Consider the following 24,495-nt stretch of genomic DNA (forward strand, 5'->3'; position numbering starts at 1 on the left):
GTGTGTGTGGGGGGGGCAAAGATGAGTTGCAGTTATGGCACAAACAAGAATGGACTGTTTTTTTGGGGAGGGGAGGAAAGGTGAGTTACTTTTCTGGGTCAAACAAGGTATGATGCTGTTGTTACTCTCCTTGTTTTGCATCTTGCCTGTTGTTAGTATTTCACACCTTCAGACTGTTTTATGTTTCTCCAGTGGGTAATACTGTCTGGCAACCTTTTCTGTTTTATTTGGAAAATTTATTTTGTAGTTATGTGATAGTTACGTGTCTTTTAGGACACCTTCAAGTATGCCACTCAGGTGTGTTAATCCACGTAGACTCCCCTTCACTGATGCTGAAAATCAAATTATTGTGGAAGGGTTTCAGCAACCTGATTCTGTTTGCCTGGAAAGGGGCTGGAGAGATATGACATGCAGGATGCAAATATGGCAGCAGATTGTCTAAAATGTGAATGCCACGGGTGGCATACCTCTCAACTGTACAGATTTTTGAGAATCTCCAGATTTTTGCCTCATATTTTTGGATTGTTTTTCATAAAATTGTGGTTTTCTGGAAAATTAGTGGCAAATCATTAAAGATTGAAATTAGAAAACAATGACATACATTTGAGTTTCAGACTTCATGCCCTTCAGAAAATTCATGCTAATGCAAAACTTGTTATTCTATCAACTTTCTAAGTTTGTAAGAGCAATATTTAAAAATTATCCCTCTTTTTCTGCATTTATCCAACTTTTATTTATGTCTTTGTCCAGATTTCTTGCTCAAAGAGGTTGAGTGGTATGGTGGGTAGCCATGGCAGAACTTATGAACAGGTATGCCACAGGGCCACTGACATGATCACAACTGCACGCAGGGGACCAGCTGCAGTGAGCAATGAACAAATGGCTACTGGGGAGGGCCTGCTAGGGAACCACCATTAACTCCCAATGCACAGTTCCTGGCTAATATCAGAGATCCAGACAGCTCCAAGGAGAGTGCAAGGACAGCATGTACTAGATGTGGGTACAGCACCTTCTGAGACAGAAAGCATGTCCCAGGAGGAGATTCCGGACAGGCCTTGTTATCTGTACAGTTGAAGACTGTTGTATAGTAAAACAATTAAAATGAATAAGTTAATTCTGTGTTACATGTCTTTTTTTTTGGGGGAGGGGGGCTGAAGATTGCTACAGTTATAAGTTTAAGTTGGAGTTGTCAGTCATGTTCTTGTTGAAAGTAGACTTAATGCACATTTAAAGGGGTAAATGTGTTTTCCCCTATGTTACTTTTAATTGTGATGATGTTGCACTTACCTCTTGCTTAACTTCTTCCAGGACTGTCTGGACTACAATGCAGTATGTCTTCTATAGATGGTAAGTCAAATATCTTTGTCAGTACTGCTGAGAAATTTAAGGAACTATTGTAGTGTGTGATTTTGATCTTAGGACTGTTGTGTGTATTGCTGTACTGTCTGTAATAGTGGTAGCACTGCTAGTTTGTTAGCATATATTGCACTATACTAATGCAGGTATTAATGTAGTCCTGTCTTTTATGCTTTTTATCACAGGCGATAATGACAGGGAAGGGTGGGCCATGTGCCACCTGATGGCAGTGTATCAGCAGACTCTGATGATGATGGTGGCCAAACTGTTGCTGAATCTGGCACAGAGTTTGATATGCAACCATCCTCTGCATTTCTATCGGACACAGCCAGTAGGTCTATGCCTACCCAGTCCACTGAACCCACAGATATTGGACAGATAGAGAGTGAGGACAGTGATCAGGAAAGTGTGGCTTCTGTGACTTCAGTGCCTGTTGAGTCTGGCCATTGCCAAAGTGTGGGAAGGTGCCACACAGGAGGATTGATAGGGGTGCTCAGAAGGTGCCTGCTGTCCCTCCTCCACCTGGTGTAGGTGTCACTTCCTGTGCCACTCAGTGTATGTTTAGGCCCATCATGGAGGCACAGGCATGTTCCCATAGGAGCTTCAGACAAATGCTCAAGGTTGTGGATGTGGCACCATCTGACATCTGTGACTGCCTCCACCGTCTTGCCAGTTCACCGAATTAGATGAATGTAACATTGGAATGAGGGGTGTCTGTGATGGACTGAGGGGTGTCTGTCATGGAATGAGGGGTGTCTGTGATGGAATATCTGCTGGGAGGGGAACACCATCCTCGCGGGCATAGGTCAGCCACATCATCTGCTGTCAGCCAATGTGGCTATGCCCGATCACGCTCCCATAGAAGCAGTACTTCCACTCCTCTGTCAGTGAGTGTGTTGTCCACACCCAGACATGGCAGACCATGGGGTTGTGGTCCTTGGCGTCCCCGTGAAGGGAGCTTATCCAGCAGACATGAGTCAAATTCAGGTAGCAACACTGCATCTGACCTGGGCCATGGAGGCACCAGTACAACTCCTGACAGTGCCAGTACTCATAGTCAGAGATGACAATGATGAGCTGCCACCTATACCATGCATGGCTCACACCTGTTCAACAGACCAAGATGTAGAGCTAGCACAGATCCTAGCTGTGTTCACACAGATCAGTTTCACCTGGAGGACCTCTACAGACACACACAATAGTTACTCATTTGGTCTTACTGGCCATTTGTTGTTTTATCGCAATGTCGGCCTTCTTCTCCTTCTTAATCACACATACTCACTGCCCTTTTGTATCAGCCTAGGCTTTCTGCCCCCCCACACACACACACACACAACACCCTGGGCAAGTGATGTTAACCGTGCCGTCTGACTGTTTTCTATATTTTGGATTCAGGGATACAAAAGCTGTGTCTGATGTTCAGAGTGCGTAATTAACTTAGTGCTTAGTATATCTGCAGTTGTGTTGAACTGTTCATTGAACCTTTGACTTATATTGGCCTTGGGAAGTTAGGCATCAAAGTTTCACAACTGTAGAGTAAATGTTCTTGTAAGGGTTGTGACATCAGAAACTGCAATGTGCATCATTACTTTCTAACTTCTCTCTTTAATGATTTCCCAGGACAAACGTATGGTGCACATCATAAGTCATGCTATCATATTCAGATCTTAGGACTGTATAACAGCGCTGTAGTCAAACCTCATCAGAACAGTAGTACAGTATAATGCTCTCTTTTGCATATACCTCAACAGACACATGCAGCAGCTGGAGAGACCACAGGGCTCTCTCAGCATGATGACACAAGGACTAGCAACCATGCCATGATGTATGTGGATAGATTAAAAGCCATGTCACTGTAATCTGTCATGTATGGAAAGAGGTGATGCCTTCCTGGCCTCCAGGCCAGTGTCTGACCATGTCCTTATGGGGTGACTAGATATCCAAGCATCTGATATTGCTGATAAAATCAGCCGTGTCTGTTGAGAATATGGTGCCCCACATACTGTGGTAAAAGGCTCCCTGTAATGTTAAGTAAGAGTGAGCACACACACACGCACACACACACGCACACACACACACACACACACACACACACACACACACACACACACTTGACTGCAGTGAGAATAGAATCCCTACCAATCTAAGTATGCAGACTACAGAATACAGTACTTAACTCAAACTCCATGACACAAGTCTGACTTTTGCAGGACTGCAGCTGAACTTATAGTACAGGACATCAGCAGACCATGTCTGAAACAAGATGTTGGCAGTCCTCCACAGGTTCATAGCTTCTTAGGCTCACTCTTGCTTAACATTACAGAGAGCCTTTTACCACAGTATGTGGGACACTGTTATTACCATATTCTCAACAGACACGGCTGATGTTATCAGCAATATCAGATGTTTGGATATGTAGTCACCCCATAAGGACATGGTCAGACACTGGCCTGGAGGCCAGGATGACACCACCTCTTTCCATACATGACAGATTACAGTGACATGGCTTTTAATCTATCCACCCCAAATCTATCTACCCCAAAAGTACCTCACCAAGAGGATCAAAGGGCTCAAACAGATGCCATATGCTGCCCGGTTAAAGAAACTCCATCTCTACTCAGTGGCATACCGCCTGCTCAGAGGCGATCTGTGCCTGACGTATAAAGCCATGTCCAACCCGGAATTAATGGACATGCTGCACCTCAGAAAATCCAAATCCCATCGAGCTATGCGCTCAAGAGACTTGAACCTCAGCACTGAAATAAATAGGACATGCTGGAGGGACAGAGTCATAACCCAGGGGCTCCCTACACTCTGGAATAAAATCCCGGTCCAGGTTAGGCAGAGTCCCTCATTGACTCTCTTCAAGAGGAATCTTGATGAGTGGATGGGAGATCATAGATTTACTCCAGGTATCACGTCTGTGTCACTGTTAGACAGAGGCACAGTATAATAACCTTGACAAAGGGCATAGCAAAATTAATTTAAAATGGATGGCGAAAGCCAAACACACTCTGGCTAGGCTTGTAAATGCCCTAGGGCAGATAGCCTAGTATGAACCTATGAACCTATATGAGGCTACTACTATACTGGCCTTAGGTTCACAGGTTCATAAGAGGTTACTAGGCTAATGGCCCTCGGGCCTTTTCAAGCCTAGTAAAGTTGTACCATTGTTACCTTATAGACCAAAATATGTAGTCCATATTTGCAAATTCATGATCAGCAGTGGTTGCGCCTGTCTAAGAGTGACATAGATGAAACCCCTGGGGTAAATTTATGATTTCCCATCCAATTGTCCAAGTTACACTTAAATAGGGTAATTGAGGAGCTCAGTTTCACATGAACTGGGAGTTTGTTCCATAGCAGTCGCAGTCTCTGTGAGACATATCTGTCTTGCCAGTATGTCCTGTTGATGTCGCAGGCTAGGTTAAGGTCCCTACAGTAAGTGAGTCTTGTCCCGTTTGATTTGCAGAGGTGCAGCATTTCCATTAAGGCAGGGTTTGACTCTATAGGCCAGGCACTTGTCATCTCTTAGCAGTCTATACGATACAGAGTACAGTGACAGGGCCTTCAGTCTGTCCATGTAGGTCATGTGTTGAAGTCCCTGGAGTTTCTTGGTGAGAAGCCTCTTAGGTCTCTCCAGCTGCTGCAGATATCTGGTGAGGTACATGCAAAAGGGAGCATCGTACTGTTTTACTGGTCTGATGAGGGATGAGTACAGGTGATTGATAACATCCTTAGTCTTGGATGCTATGCCCTTACTTATGAGGTGTGCAATGTAAAAGCCCTTCCTTACCACTATGTACACATGATGATCAAAGTTGATGTTGCTATCAACATGCATTCCCAAATCCCTCACCATTGCTTTGGAACTTGGGGGAGTATTATTAATAGCGTAATTTGCAGGGACCTCTCTTTTGCTGAAAGGGATGAGTGCATTTTTTGGGTTAAGTTTAAATATGTGGGTTTGGCAACAATCATTAATGTATGTAAGCCTGTTTTGTAGTTTGTTGACATTGTTTTCAGATTTAATGATTGCATACAGTTTGCAATCATCAGCTAACTTGGCAAGCCACAGGCCATCTGTTATTACCTGAATTTCTGAGAAATAGATTCCAAACAGTAGGAGGCCCAGCACAGATTCTTGTGGAACACCACTGATAACAGGAATGCTGGTAGAGGTGGGATCCCCAACTATGACTGTATGTGTTTTGTTGGTGAGCCAGCTGGCTACCCATTTAATGGTGTATGAGTTAATCCCCAGCTGGTTGTGTTTCTCAAAGATGCTTGAATGGAGGATTCTGTCAAAGTCCTTGGCCAGTCTAGCTATTCGGTATGCAATGATTTGCCTTCATCCAGGACTTTGGTAACACTCTTGAAGATTTCAACTAAGTTTAACAGACATAATCTGCCCTAAACAAAGCCAAACTGGGTCTGGTCAGTAGTTTGAAGGTCACCAATGTCCTTTTCTATAAGGTACAAGATGAGTCTCTCCATGGCCTTACAGACAAGGCAGACAAGGATGGTCAGGCTTATGGGTCTATAGTTCCCTGGGTCAGTTGAGGGACTCCCTCTGTGCTAGAGGATTACAGTTGGTGTTTTCCACTCTGCCAAGCAAAGCCAGTACTTAGACTGTGGTTGAAGAGAGTACCTAGTGGTTCCACTGTCTCTTGCTTTACACTGTTTAGTAAGCAGCTTGGGATGTTATCTGGTCCCATAAAGGCTGTGTTTTTAGCCTTTGCAAGTGTTGCTATGACCTGTTTTTTGGAGATAATAGGTAGAAAACTGCTGACAGATATGCTTTATGGTATGATTGCTGGAGACAAGGGTGTGAAATGTATGCTAAGCCTGTCTGCTAACAGGTTGTTGATGTCCTTAGGTTCAGTATGACTGGTACCATTCACTATGAATTCAGTGCAAAGCTGGACCTTCCCTTTTACATTACAGACATAGTTAAATAATTCCTTGTGATCCTCCTTGGCTATGGATGCTAATTTACTTTCATAATTGGATTTAGAGCATTTTACAAGATGTCTCATTTGCTTGTTCAAGCTATGGAGGGTATTCTTCTGCTAAGACTGTTCCCCCTAATTCCTGGACATCAGCTTCTTTCACTTGTTTTATAATCTATTTATGCTAGATGGCTTGTTTTTTCATGAGCAAGTTTTGGTCTGTTCTGGTATGGCTAAGTCTATACACTTGTTAAGGTGTATATACAGGGCATTTTTGTACAGCTCTGTAGAGGAGTCTTTTCTATCATTGGTGGCAGGAGGTTTGAAACTATTTATGTCATCACTTAGGAGGCTATGCTTTGGAGAAACTTTTCAATCTTTGGGATCCTGGATGGGAGGGGGGGGGCAGGTATTATTGTTACATTGAACATAACTGATTTATAGTCTTATAAGGGAGGGTATCACACATGAGGTGGTGCAGTGATCTCCCATGTTGATGAGTACTAGGTCAAGGACATTCCAGCCCCTTGTGGTGGTATGAATTAACTTTTACAGAGCATTTGTGTTTACAAAGTGCAGGATCCTTAAGGTTGGCATGTTTGAGCTCATATATGTATCCCAATTGATGGAATGATAGTTATAGTCACCCATGCCTAGGGTATTTTGCTGCATTATGAGAGATTCAGGTTTCCCAGGAAGAAGCTGTGTGGTTTTCATGGTTCATGTTGGTGGACTGTAGCCAACAATGATCTAGTGGTCTTTCCTACAGTTAGGTGAACTTGGAGTAACTCTAGGGAGTTGTATCACTTAACCAGTCTTGAGGTGTATTTGTCTTTTATGAAGATGGATCCACTTCCTCCTTTGGTTCTTTCACATTCATTTTGTGGCCTGAAAATGTGGAAGGCATTATAGTCTTTCATGGCCAAATTACTCTTTGTGGCCCTAAACCATGTGTCTGTGACTGCACAAACATCAACATCTTGCCAAGTAAGTAGTGCCTCTATTGAGTGCAGTTTCTGATTTAACATTTTGAGGATGTTTTTATGTCAGGAAGTTTGGTCTTATGACATTGCCTAAAAAAGACACTGTGGGGGACACAAGTACCTTAGCCAGTAAATGAAAGGCAAGAGGTGACAGATGAAGACCATCCTTGGTAAAGCAGAGTGGTCTGTTGACTTTATCATCCCAGGCAGACAAACACTGGATTCCCTTGGACTGATGCCAGTAGCTAAGCTAATTGTTGAAGTCGATAATTATTTTGTTTGTATTGCAGCATCATCATGGGTGTAGATAGAATGCTGCTTAGGGCAATGGACATAACTGTCTGGTACACATACTCTGAGAGCTCAGTCATATCTCTCTTCATATAGTCCAGTGAGGTACTTCTCAAGTTATTTACTCTAACATGGAGTATGACAGAGGTGTAACTGTGCTTGTTGTTGAGAGACTTCAGTGCATGCATGACTTTGCGGATCCTGGCACCTGACAGGCAGATGCCCATAACTTTCTCCTTCTACAGCCTGATTAAGGGGGCATCTGTGTGTCTCACTGTGGATTCACCTGTGACCAAGTCATTGGTTTTCAGGTGTTTTGCCTTAAGGGTTTAATGAGTGACACACTGATACATTTACTTTTACATGTAGTGGGTTCCGTTGGGACTGTAATGTGTGCAGAAGGTTTGCATTTATGAGGTCTCTGCACTTTTGGTAAGCTTCTAATGAGTACCTCTGCATATGTGGGGTTATGTGTTGTGCACTTAGTTTGCTGAGGAGGTGAAGTATATCTGCTGACAACCTGTTTGATATCTGGTTTGTTGTTACCTTAGAGAGACAGCATTTATTCTAGATTCATTGTATAGTTCCATCTCTCACATATTGCATTTGTAAGTTTTAGCAGTACATGGTTGTCTCCACCCTACACCTCTCTCCCACCACTATTGCCAGGGTTTTCAGCTACTTGTCCAACCACCAACAAGCTGTCCAATGAAAACTTCAACCTCCCCCTTCCGTCCCACACCCACATGTGTCCCACAAGGTTCTGTTCTTGGCCCTCTTCTCTTCAACCTATTCATTAACAACTTTCACCAATCTATCCCAGACTTATCTATCATCCAATATGCAGATGACTCAGCAATCATCTGCTCAGCCTTCTCCTCCTCTGAGCTCCTAGCAAAAACCCAAATAGCCTTCTCCAAAACAGAAACCTGGATGCAGTCTAACCATCTGGCACTAAATGAAAATAAAACCAAACTAATGTTTTTCTCCCCTACCAGAAGCTCCATTGACAAATCCATATTCACCATACAGAGCCAAAACAACACCCTCCTTGAAATCGTTCCCAACACCAAGCTTCTTGGCATCATTATTAATGAAGAACTAAAATGCGAGACCCACACTCGCTCCACAATCAAGAAAACCCATCAAAAGTTAGGTCTCCTCTATAGGCACAACTGCTTCCTAAGCCCCTCTGCTTGTCAAACTCTTGCATCCACCTTCCTACTCCCCTCCCTTATGTATGGTGCCCCTCTGTTCACCAATCTCCATCTTGGCCTTTGGTCCAAATTTGAATCCTGCTACCACAAGATCTCCAAATTTGCAACCAATTCAAAAAACTCATCCCACCACTGCCACTCCCTCCTCACCCTCAACTGGCTTGAATTACCCAACTACCTCAGTTACCTACAACTGACCATTGCCCACAAGCTCATCTTTAAACCTGCCAACTGCCCAGCTCTCGCTACTTCCATGATACCTTACATTCCCAACCGCTCACTCAGATCCAAAAACCAAAATCTCCTTCAGGTCCACAAACCTGCACAACCTCCTAGCCATCTACTGCTGTCCCACTACTTAACTAAACAGTGGAACTCTTTCCTGACACACCTACGCAACCTACCTAACCATACAAATTTCAGATCTCAGCTACTCTCTCATCTTTCTTCCAAATGGGAATGCCCTTGCCATGCTCCAACTTAAACACCCCCCATTCCACCTTGCACTGACTCATTCAACTACCTCTACTATTACTTCATCCCACCCAAAACAATCCCTCCCCTACCAAAAACTAATTTTGTCTCTAATATCTATTGTACTATACTCTCTAATCTCAAATTTACTATTACCCTCTCCTTGCATAATATTTCCTAACGTACTAATGGCTAGTAGCTATATATTTTAAAATGTTAAACCTACAACTGAGTCTATAACAAAAATATTCACTTTATGTAAATGTTGAAATTTCTGTATTTAATTATGTCTTTCATTTTTGTAACATTGTAACAAGCCAATTGCAAATTTCATGGAGCTTATCTGTAAATGTTTAATAAGCTGCATGAACTATGTCCTTTTGTAACATATGAAATGTAACTTACAAATATTGTGGAGCTTTTCTCCTCGGGCCTCCACTGAAAACGAGTGCTTCTTGGCCCAGTGGACTTCCCTGGTCATTAAACTTAAATAAATTAATAGATATGAGTGCGTCCGATTAACAGTCATCTGCAAACATGGTAAACCACAGGCCATCTACCATTGCCTACACTTCAGGGAAGTAATTTCCACACATTTGAGGGCCCAGCACAGATCTTTGGGGTATTCCATTGGTAAGTGGCTAGTGGGGAGTGGTGCTTTCCTCAACTTTGACAGTGTGTGTTCTGTTGGTGAGCCAGTTGGCTAGCCACCTAGAACTATATGGCTTAATTCCCAGATGGGGAATTTTCACTATGAGACATGAATGTGGAGGATATTATCAAAAGCCTTGGATAACTGAACATAGGCAGTATGTTCTGTTATCTGTCATCTGGGTCTTTAGGGTCAGTATCAAAGAAGTCCATAGGGTTTAATAGGCAGGCTCTATTCTTGACAAACACAATATGGGTCAACCTAAGTGTGTTGAAGGTCAGCTATGTCCCTGTGGATAAGGCCCATGCTGATCCCTTCCCTAGCCTTTCAGATAAGGCTTGATAGGCTTATGGGCCAATATTTGTAGTTCTGCTTGTTACCCGAATGATGCGCATTGCATATAGCACAACATTTAGTATTACTTTCTGTAGTGTAGGTGATATATGTGTGGAAAAGGTACTGAGATACTATGGTTGCAGGTTTTCAGGTAGCAAAGTGTATACACATCCGAGATACACCTGTTTGCACACTGCTTAGCATTGTACAAACACGAGGTGTATTGCTAAATCTGACAGTTGGTATTGAGTCTATGAAAAAAACCTGCTATTTAACTGAGTCTGTGGCAGCAAGTGTTAATGCATTGATATTTTCCTTTTTGGGGTCATATGGTACTGGATTCAAATTCTTTTCTCTTTTCTTTGTTTTTTTTTTTTTTTTTTTTCTCAGTGTTTGCTCACTCTGCCACTTAGTATAAACAGGAGAAATTGATAAAACTGAATGCCAGATTTGGCTTTGTTTATCTGGTGTGTGCAAAGCACAGCAGTGTGCAAACTGGCCCACTGAGGAAGCAGACAGGATGCAGACTGTCAAAAATAGAAACGAGATGCATTCGATTAATACTATTGGGCATCATGCAAACTCGCAAATAGATGTTGTGCTGTGGTTAACAGTGAGACCTTAAGAATGAATAGTAAGATAAGGAATGTCATGTGAATAATCCTGTAGCAGCAGGTGTACATGTAGGGCTGAAGTGCTGATGGACTTGGATTCTAGTACAGGGTGTGAAACTTTTTACCACTCTTGTGACATTGCCATTTATAGCAAAGAACTGAAACATGAAAAGCTGTTATTTCAACTCTCTTGTGGCAATAGGTGTTAGTGTAGGACTGTCATTCACATGGTCCTTGGTTCAAATGCAGTATATTCCATAAATGTTTATTGTTGTTCCACTTTCACTTTCACTTTTAACACCTGACATAGTGTACATAATATGAATTATATGTATGAAGGGCTGAGACACTAATATTGTGTCCGTTATTTATTTATTTATCTATGTATTATCACATTTATTATCAAATATATAACTGTTGGTATACCGTGTAGTATGTTCCAGTAAGTATATTTCTGCTCTTTGGGCTGCCATGGTCTTCATATTTGTTAAACAGCCATACATACACAACTGCCTGTGACATCAAATAACCATGAAATTGCATTACTTGCCACTGTTGTGCACCATCTACCATCACACACACACCGTGTTTGTGCGATGGTAAGTGGTGAGCAACATTTTCAAACAGTGTGCATACTCCCAGTAAATGTATAAGCTGGAACTGGTGGGAAAACATCATTCCCCATTGCTCTTGATCTGTGATACACATGGCAGATGTTCGTGAAAAGGTTGTAAGATTTAGGGCTCAGAGATGGGGTGTCCAGTAGTCCAACATTTTTGTTGGACTTCTAGTGAAACATCACAGTGCCAGATTGCTGCAGGGGGAATATTCTGAGTCCCACTATAAGTCAGAGGCTTGGGATAGCTTGGCGCAGGCTGTGACCAGAGCCACCGGTATCCCCTGCACTGGTGACCAATATAGGCATCACTACAATGACTTCTGGAGGATAAAGGAATTTAGAACAGAGGACATCCCACAGATGTGTAAGTATAAACTACAAAGAGTACTTTTAAGGCTTAAAAGCTGAATATAGGCAAGAATGGTATCCATAATGGTATTCGGTTCTTTTCTGTTTTGTCCACAACTGCCATGAAAAGGGAGTGCAATGTTAAGACCCCATGGTGCAAAATCGGTGAGGATTTTTTATGTATGCAGCAGAAGAATAGTGTTACTGTAACATTAAAAGTTAAAGATAGCTTTTTTGGTATTTTATAGAGTTGTATCAAACTGATTGTGCCTGTCTCAACTGTGAAAGCAAGTATGCGTCATTAGTCTGTAGCACAAACCAAAAATACAATGTTAGACTTTAGTCAGAGGTAGTGGGTTCATACACCACACTTTCAAAGTATACAATACTGTTAATTCTTCAGTTATGTGTATCTTAAAGGTTTAAAGTAAAAGCTCTACATCAGCGGCACACATGTCTTGCTGTAAACTCTAATCTGTATAATTGGAACGCACAGATGTGCAATATATGCACATGTAAAGGAGTACTTACTGCAATCTGTAGTATAGTGTGCATCTGTTAGGAGCTGGTAATCTTAAAAATAATTTGTATCTGTTAGGGGATGGTAGTCTTAAGAGTAAAGGTTAAAGATAATAGAGTCAAATAGTTTTATTAATGAACTGTGTGTTACATATAAAGGTACTAATCTTATCTCTTTTGTTTCTCTCACCCCAACCCATATCTCCATTTTTTTGTTTATTTTATATTATTATGTGTCATCAAAATGTCTCCATGTCATCCATGTGTATCACATCATGAAATGCTTCACAGCACACTGGGGTAGGCCTTCCCCCCAGGATCTGCGTGTTCCCACTCCACAGGCCCTGGCACCATTGCCCAGCATGTCTAGGACCCAATCTGGCAGCACCATCAGAACTGCACCTGCACTACCTGCTCCTCAGATAATCCTACCCTGGAGAATAGTAAAGTGGTTCTCTCTGGCAGCAGTGGCAGAGATAGTGAGTTTATATCACCTGTGCTGAACTGCCAGAGATGGTGCATAGGGTTGTGCATTACACTATTGGTTCATTTCTACATCGAATGGAGGGGCTGCTCTCACTCATTTTATGTAGGACCAAGAGGAAAAGAAGTAGATGTTAAGTGCTCTAGCCAGTGGTGGAATGAGTTCACACTGATAACAGTCTAGTGGGTTAGGACTCGATTCTCAGTGTCACCCAGCATGATGACCATTGTTCCTGGATGTCCCCGGCCTCACCCAATCCATGGTGTCCACTGACTTCTTTTGTCCATCACCATCCCTGTCTCTTGTCCTGTCTGTCTGCAATTGCTTCCTCACCTACCCAGCTTACCAGACCCAGACATACCAAAAAGATAAGGAAAAGGCGCCTCACAGAAAATATGATTTTTTACTGCTATTTACTGTCCATTTCCTTTTTATGACTTGAAATTACATGTCAAAACATCACAAACTGAGGGCCATGTCTAACTATGTCATATATTTAAAATACATCTATGTGTTGGCACCCACCTCAAGCACTAGAACCCTGGGGTTGTAGTACTTTTTCCATAGATATAGCAATCACACTACAAAATGTAATATCAAATGTTTGCTATGCAATCCACATTAGTCTGGTAACATGCAGAACTACAACTATTGACCTATATGCCTAAAAAGCCTTATCTGCAAGGCTACTGCAGGAATCAGCATGGACCATATCCACAGGGATATAGGTGTCCTTCAACAGACTTGACCCTACCCATATTGATTTTGTCAAGGGTATAATTTGCTTACTGACCCCTGTGGACATCTTGGATGCTGACCCCAAATACATTGATGAGGGATAATAGGACATACCACCTATGTTCAGTTATCCAAAGCCTTTGACACTATCCCCAGTTCATGTCTCATAGTGAGGACCTCCCATCTGTGAATGAGGCCGTACAGTACTAAATGGAGTGCCAACTGGCCGAATGACAGATCCCACAGTCTCAAAGTTGGGGACTACACCTCCACTGTTAGCCCACTCACCAGTGGAATAACACAAGGATCTGTGCTGGGCCCTCAACTGTTTGGGAAATACTTCCCTGAAGCACAGGCAACAGTAGATGGCCTGTGGTTTACCAAGTTTGCAGATGACTATTAACTGGACACACTCATATAGAGTCCCCCAGTGATGACTGACACGGACTGATGATTAGTGACAAACTCATGGACTGAGCTTTAAGCATACAATGACTCTTTGTTATCTTTGTCAATTACGTACCCCTGCAAATTATGATATACATAGCACCTCCTAAGCTCAAACACAATGTTGTGAGACTTGGGAACACATATTGATAGCAATCTATACTTTTATCACTATGTGCCCATAGTGATGACACATACAATCTGCATTGCACACATCATACATATAGACATCACATCCAAGACCCGGGTAGTCATACTTCTGCTGCACTCCACCCTTATCACACCAATAATAGAGTACGATGCTCACATGACTCCGTAGCTCACCAAACACCTGCAGCAATTGGAAAGAACACAGGGTTGTGCCTGGAAGACTCCAAGGCCTCCAACCATGACATACCTGGAACAACTGACATACCTGTCACTGTACTCGGTATCATGCAGACTGCTGAGAGGTCACCTATGCCTGCCCTACAGAGCAGTCTCAAACCCTGGTGTACTGGAAATGCTGCACATCTGTAAATCAAATGGGACAAGAATAACTTAGCTCAGAGTTCTCGACCTTGCCTATGCATAAACAGAACATGCTGGGGAGACAGATATATCCCCAATGACTCGCACTCCTCTGAAATAGGGTCTCACAACATTTGAATCAGTGCTTCTCAATGACCCTGTTCAAGTGCAACTTTGACTACTGGTTGGGTGATTGCAAAGTCACCTCTGGTCTGGCAACTATGTCCCTCATGGACAGGGCCAGTTGGTACTTCTCACAAACATGCTGTGCTAAAAATGACCATCCATGTATACTCAATAAGGGTACTTGTGTTGTTACATAGCTAAGCTTCTAAATACCCTAGTACTATTAGGCTAGTAGCCTCATATGAACCTATGAAGCTATGTGCCTATGTAGGCCTTACAACCTCTTGTCTCCCACATGGCTTGTTGCTTTCATATACTATAAGTTCACCAGCACTCTTGTATAAATCAGACTTGTGCTGTGGTGCTTGTGTACCATACCGTGTTCTGTAGTTTGTGTACTTAGGAAGGGGTTCTCTTCTCACTGCAGTTAATGTATTTTTTTTGTGTGTGTGTGTGTGTGTGTGTGTGTGTGTGTGTGTGTGTGTGTGTGTGTGTGTGCATGTGTGCATGTCTGTGTGTGTCAGCTGTTGTTTGACATTACAGAAAACATTTTACACCAGCATGTGGGACACTATCATCTCTTCAACAGACACTACTCATGTCATCAGCTATTAAGTGTTATCTGACACATTCCAAGTCAGACTTGAGCTGTGGCACTTGTGTTAAGTACTGTGGTCTATAGTCTGTGTACTTAGATAATCTGTGATTCTATTCTCAGTGCAGTCAAATAGGGGTGTGTATGTATATATATATGTGTGTGTGTGTGTGTGTGTGTGTGTGTGTGTGTGTGTGTGTGTGTGTTGTTGCTTGATATTATAGACAGAATTTTACACCAGCATGTGGGACACTGTTATCTTCTCCTCAACAGACACTGCTGATATCATCAACTATAAAGTGGTGACTGACATGCTCCAAGTTGGACTTGAGCTATGGAACTTGTGTTAAGTTCTGTAGTCTGTGTACTTAGCTAGATAGGGGGTTTGTTCTTACTTCAATCAAGTGTATATATGTGTGTGTGTGTGTGTGTGTGTGTGTGTGTGTGTGTGTGTGTGTGTGTGTGTGTGTGTGTGTGTGTGTATGTGTGTGTGAGCTGTTGCTTGATATTACAGAAAGCATTTTACACCATCTTGTGGGACACTGTCATCTTCTCCACACTGCTCATGTCATCAGCTGTATCAGATTTTTGGATATGTAGTAGTCCCACCAGGGCAGGGTCAGAGACTAGCCTGGGGGCCAAGCAGAAGTCACTTCATCCTATACAATAAAGTTTACAGTGACATGGCTTTTAATATCTCCACATACATTATAACATAGTGTGTACGTCCTGTGTTATCTTGCTGAGAAAGCCCTGTGGTCACTGCAGTTGCTACATGTGTCTGGTGCAGTACATATAAAAATGTGCATTATACTCTGTTAGTGCTGTAATGAGATTTGACTACAGTGCTGTCATGCAATCCTAATATTGCAATATTATGGCATGACTTATGATGTGCACAACATAAGCTTTCAGGCTTTAAATAGCAGTGTGGACACTTGCTGGTCAAAGTTTAGACTGGCTATCTAAATGTGTTCCTAGTGCTTGATCACTGGGTTTCTGCATAGCAGGACTTTTGTCAATGCTGTGATTAACATGAAGCGCCACTTTTCGGATGGACAACATTACAAACACACATTTCTGTACTTATTTGTATATCATGTAACTTTGTCAACATTCAGCTGTGTGTGCTAGCTCCTACTGGACTATATTACCATTCATGGACTCAGAGATTGCATAAGCTATGCAAGAATCAGCAAACTTGGTAAGCCAATAGCCATATACTTTAGCCTGAACTGCCAAGAAATAGAGGTCAAACAGTGAAGAGCCAAGTACAGATCCCTGGGGTGTGCCAATGGTGACAGCTGTATTGGTACAGGTCGATTCACCAACTTTCACATGATGGACAGCACAGTGGTGCAGCAGTAGTGTTGTCACCTCACAGCAAGAGGTTCTCCTGTTCGATTCTCAGCTGGAGTGCCTTCTGTGCGGAGTCTGGATGTCCTCCCTGCATTCATGTGAGTTTTCTCCGGGTACTCGGGTTTCCTCCCACTTTACAAAGACATACATCTGGAGCATTTCTCCCTGGGCCTCTTCTAAAAAATGGCTTCATTCCAAGTCAGACTTTCCCAGTAAACCAATGTTAAATACATAAATAAAATGAAATATGTTTTGTCAGTGAGCCAATTGTTTACCTATCGGGTGGCATAATGTTTAATCCCCAGCTTGGGGGTTTCCTCAATGATACGTACATATGCGATTGTGTCAAAACCCTAGGTTAGATCATAATAGGCAGTATGCACTCATCCAGGCTTATCACATGGAATCCATTTGCTGTGACAACATCACCGATCACCTATAGTATAACCCAGCACATACACCTCCTTGATACAGTTGAATACACAGTTCAACATACCTTCCACATGGCCTATATGCCCATACAAAAGTGTACATCAACATGCACCCACCTGCATTGGGGGGGGGGGGCACCTGATGCATGCATGTATAGGGCCATCCTGACTCTCCTCAACTGTGACGTAGACCAACATATCATCATGGACCTCTTCTTCATGTACACTAGTAATATTGTAGGTGTGTGCAACAGACCTATGTGAGTTGTCTCTGCTACATCAGGTCTGTTACATCTGATAGATGAACTCAAAGAGGTCATCAAGGGTATGCCTGATGATAACAGTATCATCTTGTGGAACTTGAACAGGTCAAGGCATTTGACAGAAATTCACACTGAGGTATTCAATCAACACTGTCATATGTGGCCATGAACAGCTATATTACCAAATGGGTAGACCAGTGTATGACATACATGGCATCTCACTATGTTGAAATGTGTGACATGACATATATCATAGGTCCAGTGATCAGGTTGGTACATCGTTGGTGTCTGCTAGGCCCTTTCCTGCCCATTAGTTAATTGATGGACATCACGTATGACATATACATACTGTGTCCAAACAGCTGCTTGAAAGACTACAGCTCATAGGCAGTTGTGGACAATCACTGACTCCAGTTGTGATATTAGTGTAATACAGACAGTATCAACAAATACCAGAGACTGCTGCCACTTGGCCTTAGAGTGTTGTTACACCATGTGCTACCTGTTTAGCTTATGCACACACTGAATGCATAGCTGTTTGACAACATTAATGGCATGTATATCATTCATGACAGTGTGGATTGTACCATAGATATATGCCATGCATACAAGGTAACAAGTCTGTATTGGCCATACTGTCATATGCTGATATAGCAGTGTCCCTCCCTTGACCGCCTTCAGATATTTCAGTACCAGGACAGTGTGCGTGCACTCATAGACCGTGGAAGCATCATAATAGTTGTCAAGTGTGTGTGTGTGTGTGTGTGTGTGTGTGTGTGTGTGTGTGTGTGTGTGTGTGTGTGTGTGTGTGTGTGTGTGTGTGTGTGTGTGTGTGCATGTGCATGTGTGCATACAGGCTCGTCTGTTATCATTCCACATCACGTATGTTATGTCACAGGTATGGAATTAGTGGTGGTATTATTCTGATATCGACCATGATTGTGGTTGGTTCCTGTAATGTTTGTCATGATCCTTTACATGTGGCCACCTTGCTGGAGACCTCTGCTGAGATTACACTCATATTCGGGTATAACAGTTTACAAAGCTTACCAATATGCACCCTATCCCAGTTGTATGTCATATCCCTGATAAATGTCCTCTGCATTATTCATGTAGGGATGCTTAGCTTACACACACACATCCTCTCCATCATGTTACCTTGTTTGACAGTCACAGACACATTTTCGCTGTACAGTCCATACTGTACCATATAGATATGTACTTGGTGTTGCTACAACCATTTTCCATTGACATGCCCTCCTGTGCTGTATGTGCTGGAGTTTCTTTTGTACTCTTTTCCTGTGTTCATTCCTACAGTTCATCTATGTGTCCCTATTCAATACATACATGTCCCCTGAGTGATCATTTTACATAGCAGTCCCATGTCCTGTTAAATATCATTAGCACAGATTCAGTACAGTATGCAAGGAATGGGATAACACTATACTCTGCACTGCAGGTACACTGTCCTGTACTGTGTTTGGACCATAAACTTCACATTCATAACTCTCAACTGTTCAGATATTCCCAGGATGTTCAGATGTTTTTCTTATCAAATATGTGGCTTTCTGCCATAGCAATGGCATGATCGCTGGATTGATGTGACGCAATAATACATACATTTGAGTACATACCTCTCAACTGTCCTGATCTGTACAGAATGTGCAGTTTTTGTCTCATATCTGTGGTCTTTTCCACATAACATTTTTCCTGGAAAATCATTGGCATGTCATTGCACAATGCAGTCAGAAACTGATGAATGACATTTGACTTTCAAACTTCATGCTCTTCAGAAAGTCCATGCTAATGTCCAACCTATATATTCTATCAACTTCCCAAGTTTGAAAATGTAATATTAAACATCTGTCCCTATTTCTGGCACTTTGTTCCCCTATTTTTATGGTTTTGTCAACATTTCTCACCCTAAGATGTTGAGAGCGTTATATTCTAACACATTCCCATGTGACATCTATGTCAAATATGTTCCTATAAATTGTTATTTGTCCTCTCATTAAGTTGGCCTCTGTGCAGATGTGTTGCACTAAAAGAATGGCAACTATTTGTAAATCTCCAGTGATTGTTGTGGCATTTCCGACAAATCAGCTTATCATAGGTTCTCTTCTTTACATGGAGTTGCTATCCACATATGCTTGAAAGGTTTTGCAGCCAGCACACTGTTGTGAACCACAAAATCTAGCTGAGGCACACTGCACCTCATTAATGTGCATTGAGCATTGACACACACCACTCACCACTGCACTAACACATAAACTCAATGTAGTCTCTGCATGAAGCCTACATGGAGTTTATTGAATCCTCCAGAATATTTAAAGTTGTTAGAAAAGGGTTGTAGGTTAGTTTATTTGAGTAGGGAAGATACTGACAAGAAATTTAATATCCAAGGGTGTAGCATTACTACTTTTATTATTTATTCAAAATTCATAAAATAATGATTAATCCACCATGGCATTCTATTATTTCAGCAAGTAAATATTTTCTGCATAATATAGGTCTTTTTCTACATTAATATCTTTTTCTGTATGTTATGAAACTCTCCTTATATATTAGAGACACTACTGATTTTTTGAATAGATTAAAGAAACTTAAATGGACTGAAGATATGTATTGGGTAACCCTTGATGTTAGAAGTTTATATACAAGTACTAAACATGCACATGGTGTAGAAGCTTTAAATTATTTTTTGATGGCAGTCCTGTCTCTAACTATGTGATTGAGTTGTTTCACTTTTGCCTTACTGATATTTTTTTTACTTTTAATAATGATTTTTATCAGGGTATGGTTGCAATGATGGGAGCACCTTTTGCTCCCACATATGCTAGCCTAGTTATAGGATTGTTTGAAATAGGCTATTTACATGGACATAGTTATATGAACAAATATGTTATTAATTACTTTACATATATATATATATATATATATATATATATATATATATATATATATAATTTAATATTTATTTTTTATGGCGGTATTAATGAGATAGATAATTTTGCTAATGATTTGTAGAACATTAGATATGATTTTAAATGTGATGGTTTATAAGTAAGAAAACAGGTTTCTTTTTTAGATTTGCATTTAGAATGGAGGAACAGTGCAACGATAAAGACAACTATATATAAGAAATCAAGAGATGGTAAACAATATTTAAATGGGAGTAGCTGTCATCTTCCACATTTGATTTCCCCTTTACCTGATGGAGAATTATTATGTCTCTGTTGACTTTGTAATGAAGAGTTGAAAAAACTATTAATGTGTTTGTTAGGAGAGGTTATAATAAACATTTAGTGTTGGAATAATTTAGGAAGGTTACAGAAGAAATAATTATAATAATGATATGCAAATACAAACTAATAGCTTTCTGGCAGTAATAAATTTGATAATAAGCATAAGAGAAATATTTACTTTGTGATGACATATAATATTTTTATAGATAAAGTTATTAATTTATCGAGATATTGGCAATTTTTGATAAAAATATTATTTTTTAATGTAATTAGAAATACACCTTTGATATCTTATAAATTGGGATGTAATAAAGGTGTTTTAGTAGTCCATAATTGTTTTGTTCTTCCCTCTAACCAGATGCATAGATATCTGGGAGATATAGGGGTTGTCACCTTCCCATTTAGAAGGTGCTGTAGTTCTAAACAAGTAGTATCGGCTTTGATAAGATTAATAACCATGAGTTTTTTTTCTGATTAAAAGATTTTCATGTAATACTGAGGGCATTAGTTATGACCTTAAATGTCCATGTAATTTGTTTTATATTGTTGAGAGTAAGAGGACTTTTAAGTGTAGAATACAGAAACACAGCAGAGACACAATGAAACAGAGAGTAGAAAGTTAAGTTGCTATGCATTTTAAACAATAGTACCAGTGTACTGCATGACTATTAAAGAATATCATTGTAGAAAAATTGTGGGTTAAATCTGGTGATGATAATTTACTTAAAGATTATTGTATGAGGAAGCTATGTATATTTTAAAATATGATACTTTATTACCAAGAGGTTTGGATACAGAGAGGGTTGCCAACTTTTTATGTCAAAAACTGGATGCGTACGTGAAAGCAAAATGCCTGCAATTTTGATTCCTGACATGCAAAATTCTGCTTAATAATGTTTAGACTGAACATAGACAATCAAGTGATTATTTTGATAAAATAATTTTACAATATCTATGCTACTGTATTGTACAGTATTTTGCCAAATATAAGGTTTGAACTCATTTTCTCATTCCTTGATTTACCATGCAAGTTATCTGTACAGTTGGTTCTCTGGGCTTGAAAGCATATTTATCCATGTACCCTTCTACTTAGTACATTAAGACTCATATTAAAGATTAAAGTTATGGCTGTACACTTCAGAGCATTGCCATGGATGGAGAAATGTAGATGTACTATTCAAATGTCACTATAAATATAAATGGCTTGAGTTGTATATGCAAAATGTAATCTTAACAGAGATATTTAGTTTAAATATGCTCTGCTAATGCTGACTGTCAGTGAAACTGCATCCCAGGCAGATCATAAAGTGTAAACATTACATGTGCTAGCAGCACATGGCAGAAACCCCTCACCAAAAATGCAGATCCTGGATGCACAGGGCCTGTCAGCTTGTATGCCTCCACTTCAGTCCAACATGATTTAAAATATCCACCTCATTAAGAACCACAAGGCATTCAAAATGGTGCTGCTTAAAGCACACTACACGTTCTCCTCCCCTTTGACATGTTAAACAACTTAACAAGCAAATGTCACAATAATAAAAAAAAACCAAAAAAAAAACAAAACAAAACCAGACCTCTTCCTTATTACTTTACTATGCCACCACCCAAAGTACTTACCGAATTTACAAGAAGCAAGAGCAAGGTTCTTAATAAGGAGGCGGGGACCACTCTATCTACCTGATGCTAGCAAACTGAAAAAAATGAGAGTTTCTACTTTATTTCTGTATTTGTAGTGATGCCTCCCAAATCAAAAATCTTATGAAGTCTATAAAAGAAACACTTTAAATGCTGTCATAAATTGTCCACCACTATGAACCCCACCCAGGATGCTCAGACTTCCCCAGACGTCATAAAAATACACCGGCAATAATTATCCTATTTGCCTTTCTGCAAATATTGAAAGTGGTTTAAGAATTTTTTACCACATTAATCCAAAAGACTGCAGCATCATAAATACCCTCACATCAACCTCAGCAATTCCAAATCATAAAACAGGTTAATTGTCATTTTACACAAGTGGAGAAAGTGACATTAGAAACACCTTTACACTGAAAAAAATATATTCTGACCAAACCCAAGGACGTTGTAAGTGCCTCTCTACCTGTGCTTTTCCCTAATACTTGTGAGCATCACTAATGTTGAAATCTGAGACAAGGTTGTGTAACAAAAGACATGACAAACTCACCTCAGTGACAGACTGTTGCTACTTCTGAGTCGTATTCGTGAAGATGGGAAGGGGAATGGGTTGTACTTATTGTTCCCATGACTTATGTTATGCTGCATAGATTCATTTATTTTTGTTTTTTTTTTTCTGGACAATATGCTGTCCAAAAAAGGCTGTGTCTGTTTTCTGGACAGTGCCCCTTAATTCTAGACAGTCCAGAAGAATTCCAGATGGTTGCCAACGCTAAATACAGAATGTAATTGGAAGTGCTTAATTTAGTTTATTTATAGTTTTAAAAATATTTTAGTGGTAGTTGTAATTACAGTATAATTGAGTAATAGCTCATTTTTTTCATATAAGGTGTGGTTATTTATCACTTGTTTTTTATCACTCCTTGAAGGCTTATGCCAAGGTGCTAGAGTTTAAATAATCTGCATTGTGGACCAGTAGCCTTTTGTTGTTTATTTTATCTTATTTCATATATATAATATACATGTATATATGTGTGTGTGTGTGTGTGTGTGTGTGTGTGTGTGTGTGTGTGTGTGTATATATATATATATATATATATATATATATATATATATATATATATATATGGGTCTACTATGGTTGACTGAAAACTCACTTGACTGAAAATTAAATTACTAGGATCACTTCACTGAAAGCTTACTTCACTGAAAACTCATTTCTTTGAAACTCATTTCATTGAAAGTTATAAATGGCCTTTTCCCCACTGTAGAGTGACCCTAGAGTTAGTATATAAAGTAAGGGGGGTGGGGGGGTGTAGCCCCCCACATATTATAAACATTTTAAACTATACACAGTGATACTTACATGTGCAATAAATAACTGTTTCCAAAAGAGAATATATAACCAATATATGTGGGGGGCTTCACCCCCCCCTTACTTTATATACTAACTCCAGGGTCGCACTACAGTGGGGAAAAAGGCCATTTATAGCTTTCAACAAAATGAGTTTCAGTCAAGTGAGTTTTCAGTGAAGTGAGCTTTCGGTGAAGTGGTCCTAGTAATTTCATTTTCAATCAAGTGAGTTTTCACTCAACCGTAGTAGACCCATATATATATATATATATATATATATATATATATATATATATATATATATATATATATATATATATATATATATATATATATTATATGGTTTACTATCACAATGCTGACGTGCACTTGCACGGCTATGAAGTATTCGAACAACAGATGTTCGAATACTTCATATTTCGGCAGGTGATGTGAGCGAACGTTACCATTGCGAATGGACTGTGCATTCACAATTCAAACATTCGCTCATGTGAGGGGATCACGGTACAGTGCGGTTAGGGAAATATATCCCTTTCCTCACTGTAGTGCGATCTCGGAGTTGGAATATTAAGGTAGGGGGGGTGTGGGGGGCTTGCCCCCCTGCATAACTGTGAGTTTAGGCTAGGTAGGTAGGTAGTTACGGGATGGGTGGGAGTGCTGTGTATTGCCGTAAATGTCACGAGCGACATTTTCGACAATACACAGCTGTTTTCGACTTTAGGTTGATTCGGAAATGTTCATTTCCGATGTATAAATTCGAAAATGCAGACACATTTTTTTCTGATTTTCGAATTTATGATAGTAAACCATATTATAGTATATATATATATATATATATATATATATATATATATATATATGCACACACATATATTATATATATCTATATCTATATCTATCTATATATATATATATATATATATATATATATATATATATATATA

Source organism: Protopterus annectens, chromosome 3.part1 (assembly GCF_019279795.1).
Source record: "Protopterus annectens isolate FY-2018-M chromosome 3.part1, PAN1.0, whole genome shotgun sequence".
In the NCBI taxonomy this organism is placed as follows: Eukaryota; Metazoa; Chordata; order Ceratodontiformes; family Protopteridae; genus Protopterus; species Protopterus annectens.